This window comes from Penaeus vannamei, chromosome 23 (genome assembly GCF_042767895.1).
Source record: "Penaeus vannamei isolate JL-2024 chromosome 23, ASM4276789v1, whole genome shotgun sequence".
In the NCBI taxonomy this organism is placed as follows: Eukaryota; Metazoa; Arthropoda; class Malacostraca; order Decapoda; family Penaeidae; genus Penaeus; species Penaeus vannamei.
The window spans coordinates 30,249,955-30,254,954 of NC_091571.1; the positions used below are offsets into that span (position 1 = coordinate 30,249,955).

The 5,000-nt window shown below is 43.7% G+C and overlaps 1 protein-coding gene across 16 annotated transcripts in view; it reads left to right on the forward strand.

The window, feature by feature from the left end:
• The window catches only part of LOC113804292 (multiple PDZ domain protein), a gene marked incomplete at its 5' end in the record, with an annotated part of 877,687 nt that overhangs the window by 561,154 nt on the left and 311,533 nt on the right, over window positions 1–5,000 (forward strand).

A 5,000-nucleotide genomic window follows, 5' to 3' on the forward strand; every position in this document is an offset into this window, starting at 1 on the left:
AAATCAGATTTCCACTATCATGGACAGTGAATATAAAATCTACTATTGAAACTCTGATATTATATACATATAGACACATATCAATTAAATATAATAACGCAACTGAATATCTGAAAGTGATTCTCTCAAGCACATAACTTTAAAGACCACAAACCACACTTCCTTTCAAGTTCAACCTCGACGTGACATAAAAGATTTTTAAAAAATAAAAACTTTTATTTCTTTCCCGCAAAGGAAGTAACGGAACATTGCCCTTAGTTGAAGTACCGGTTGACCCTCTTAGTTATGTATCATTAAGGCGTCTTAATGTCAACCCGTTTTTTAATCGTCACAACGCGTGTGTTGTTTTACCGGTCTGTACAAATTGCTGGGTTATGTTTCCGTGTATGTATCACAATGAGACAGCAAATTAGGTTATCACATCATTCTCACCAACAAAGTACTGTCAAATTAGGGAGGTCAGACGCGTGGAGCAACTATGACAATTAACAGGAAACGGCGTAAAACTTGAAAGGCAAAAAATATAGGTGTATGTGGACAGTGCAATGCCAGTGTGTGGAGGTGAAGTAGAGAAGCGAATAGGCTTATCAATATGGGAAAGCTATCAGTTGAATGTGTGCGTAAGAGACTGGTCCATTAGTGTGCAGTAAGAGTGTGTTGGGGTGGGTGGCGTGTGATGAAGGGTTGCAATAGCTGGTGGAGAATATTGCACCGTCTGCTGTCCGTTGTGGGAGTTGTAAACAATGACAATTTTTCTTAACGGTTTATGCTGTGTTTGAATGTTTTGGTTCAGTAAATCGGTTCTGTGGCCGTTCTTTGCAACTGTCTTTTATAGAAACCGCGGTTAAACAGGCTTGTTTTTGTGTACATATTTTGGGCATGCTTGTTTTTGTGTACATTTTTTTAACATGGTTAAACATTGGGAAATATGTGACGTACAGAATGAGTCGCTGTGAAGATCCCTTGCTTTTGAATTCTGTGCATCTTGCATGGCTGACTCCGTTCATTTACTGCAAGTTTATTCATGCTCACAACCTGCGCTTGCCATTAATATTATATCATTAATGTTTGCCTTCGAAAAAAAACATCACTGAAACTCTCCGGCAGCGTAGCTAGATAATAGATATTTTTAGCACTGCACTTATTCCAGATATTTTCCACAAATATACATTTTCTATCTTTGTATAGTGTTGTAACATACAGGCTTTGTAAGAAATATATATCTGCACTTAAGCTGCCGGGCGGTATCCCAGGCTGGAATATATCATAATATTTTGCACAGTACACAACACAAACACCTGCACCTCAGCTTTAACCAAAAACCGAGCTCGGTGGTGGTGCACGGGGACGCCACTCATCAGAGAGAGAGCGAACCGGCGCACGTCCTACCTCCACCACGGGTATACACAGACTGCGCGGTAAAGTAGTTGGTGACTTGTAGCGTCTGAGGCTCTGAGCGGGTGTAAGCCAAGTGTGGCGGTCCCTGTCCCCCGGCCCGACCAGTCCACCCACCACACTCCGACGGGAAGGGTGTAGACGTGCCTCCCGTACCCCGATCCTCTCCAACTCACTCTCTCTCTCTCTCTCTCTCTCTCTCTCTCTCTCTCTCTCTCTCTCTCTCTCTCTCTCCTCTCTCTCTCTCTCTCTCTCTCTCTCTCTCTCTCGCTCTCTCTCTCTCTCTCCTCTCTCTCTCTCTCTCTCTCTCTCTCTCTCTCTCTCTCTCTCTCTCTCTCTCTCTCTCTCTCTCTCTCCCTCCCTCTCCCTCTCCCTCCCTCTCCTCTCCCTCTCCCTCTCCCTCCTCCTCTCCCTCTCCCTCCCTCTCCCTCCCTCCTGATTCTTTCTGTTTTCTCTCTCCTTTTCCTCTTCTTCCCCATTCCCTCCAGGTACCCCGCTATCGCCTATTTATCATCCTCTCCCACTGACACCACCAGCTCCTCTTCATCATTTTTAAACTTCCCCTTTTCGCTCGTTCTCTCCCTTCCGTCTAGTCCTCTGCTCCCCCTCCCCTGTCTTGGTCCTTTTCCTCCTCCTCGCCTCTTCTCTTTCCTCCTACTCCTTGCCTGCTCCTCGTTTCCTCCTCATCCTTCTTCTCTTTCTCCTTCTCCTGTTTCCTCTTTCTTTATGGTTTTCTTTTTCAGCTTCTCATGATTATTATTTTCATTCATCTCTCCCCCTTCTCCTGTGTGTGTGAGTGATTGTGTATATGTGAGTGATTGTGTGTGTGTGTGTTTATATGTGTATCCGTCTGTATTCATACAGATATATATCTTTTTCTCCCTCGTCTCTCTTTTTCTCTCTCTCCGACTCCCTCTCTTTTTCGTTTCCTTTCTCCCTTGCTTCGCGGGGGAGGGGAAAGGGGTATTGCTCGTTGACTCTTGAATATAGTGGCTGGCGAAACGCGAAAGAGGAACGATCGTGCAGCATGGACGCGGGGAAGGAAAGAAAGATCCAGCGCAGAGAGGATTGAGTGTAACGAGGTTTGCGTCTGTAAACCTGGCAGAAGAATTTGTCGGAAGAAGATGAGCTTTAGATTATGTGGGATGATATTGATGTTTTATTTGTTTCGGGTTTGTGTACTTTATTGGTGTGTTTTGGTGTTTTTTATGATTTGTGTGCCTGTGAATAAGAATGTGTTTTAGGAGAGTGATTTGTTGTGGTTATGATAAAAGGACTGCCTATGATTGTAGGTTATTTTAAGTCTCCTATTCTTGCGATTGCCATTGCAAATTGTAAAGGATGGTAACCAAGAAGTAAAAACTTTTGTTGCAGAATCACTCGAGCATAGAATTAGCGCATTCTAGTTGGAATAAAGGCTCTCAACTTGAAGACAGTATTTGGCTCAAAAAATTCTCCTTGGGACGTATGATTCATACAAGTTACACGATGATCACGTTTCTTATGTGGGTCATGACTCTCTGTCATTGAGAGACTTGACTTGCTTCGGGTAAATGATAACCTCAAGTTGGCCTTCCGTGTTTCTTGCTTCCCCTTAAATATCAGGAACTTTGGCACTGTTAGGACGCCGGAATGCTTTTTGGTCTTTATTACAGGTCTCGTATATTGAAGTATAGACCAGATAGATCACTGGCTTGTGCCTTGATCACTATGAGAAACGAGGTAGTCTAGGGTTTGATAGAACGCTTCATAGTTCTCTTTTATTGAGAAATTTTGACGACAGTCGTGAGAGTAAGGTCAGTCCAGGTCGCAGAAGGTTAGACGGACGAGAAGACTATCGTTCTTTTGTTCATTATTATTTTATTATCATTATTATTATTATTATTATTATTATTATTATTATTATTATTATTATTACTACTACTACTGAGGGCTTAATCTACGGTGTCTTATGGACGGGCGAAGGCAGCCTCTGACCTAGCGCACACACGAAGAAAACTTCCTTCATGCTATGGCTGTGATGACGTCATTGTCTTCCCTTCTCGCTTGAGATGATTTTTACGATATTTTTTTCTCTCGAAGGAAAGATATAATTTTTATCCCTATTTTTTCCCCTAAAGACCCTTGACGTCACGGGGTCTTCGTCAGCGAAGTCTCGTTAAAACAAGGGGACAGTGGATGTAATGCATAAATTATGAGTTCATTTGAATATGTCATCTGAAGTTTGATGATGGCGAATGTATCGGAATCGCGGATGGATTTTTAAAAGGACTTCGTGGCGAGCGACGGCGATGGTGGTCGTCAGTGTCTCCAGAACTCCCGCGCTCGCTATCCAGTCCGCCCGTCGTGTTTTTCCTTCATAAAGCATTTGTTATTTATCTTCTATCTGTCCACCATCTATTGATTTTCTATCTATCCATCCGTATTCACGATTGAGTCGATCCCTGGCTGGTTTTATTTACTAACGATGGTAAGAAATTGATAAATAGAAAGAAAGAATAAGAGACACAGCGAAGGAGATTTTTAACTGAATTTGAGCGAAATGGTAACAAGAGTATTTAACAGAAACATTCTGTAAACATCTGAAACCTGGTTTTCCCTCTCGCTTGTTATCTTGTTCCAGAAGCGGAAGTAATTGCAGAATGTGCCAAAGCAACTTGTTTAAGACTAGAGTGAGATCAAACATGTTTATCAGAAGTTGGGAAGGACTAAATAAGATTTTCTTTTTTTCCTCGGGAGTGTTGATAAAGCTCTTGAAGTTATTAGCGGGCGCGTGACTGGCGACGGGGCTTGAAGAATTAGTAATTAGCCTTATGCATATAATATTATCTTCCACGTTTAAGTTTTCCTTCACGACTCGTAACTCTTGTACACGCTCTGTTGCCGGATGTGGAGGTGCGGAAACGAACGATGAACGGAATCTGACTTTGTCGTGACGGTATAACGCCTGTAAGATTTTATTGGTGTTGCGAACGTGAATTTGAAAGGATGATTATTATTAGTGCGTGTGTGTGTGTGTGTGTTTGTGTGTGTGTGTTTGTTTGTGTGTGTCTCTGTGTGTGTGTGTATCTGTCTGTCTGTCTTTCTTTTTCTTTGTCTTTTCTTTGTGTCTGTCTTTTTCTTTGAAAGGATGATTATTATTAGTGTGTGTGTGTGTGTTTGTGTGTGTGTGTTTGTTTGTGTGTGTCTGTGTGTGTGTGTGTGTCTGTCTGTCTGTCTTTCTCACGCTTAACCTCCGCATACTGTATACACGATGCTGTGTCCTGTCTTTGTGTCCAGATTCCCTAATTTCGTTCCGCCAGTGAAAATAGCCCACACTTACATCAGCCAATTACTTTCATGGGCAGAGATTTCCTAAAAGGCTTCAGCTGTTATCCGGTGGGCGAGAGACAATCCCTCCCTTGGCCCTCACACCATCACCACGCCCCTCCCCCTGGGACGCCCATCCCCTCTCAAGGTGCCCATTACCCTATCCCACCCCATCTACTCATCCCCCTCGACGCCCATCTCCCTCGGCCGCCCACCCCCTCAGACGCCCATCCCCGTCGGCCGCCCATCCCCTCGGCCGCCCATCTCCCTCGGCCGCCCACCCCCTCAGACGCCCA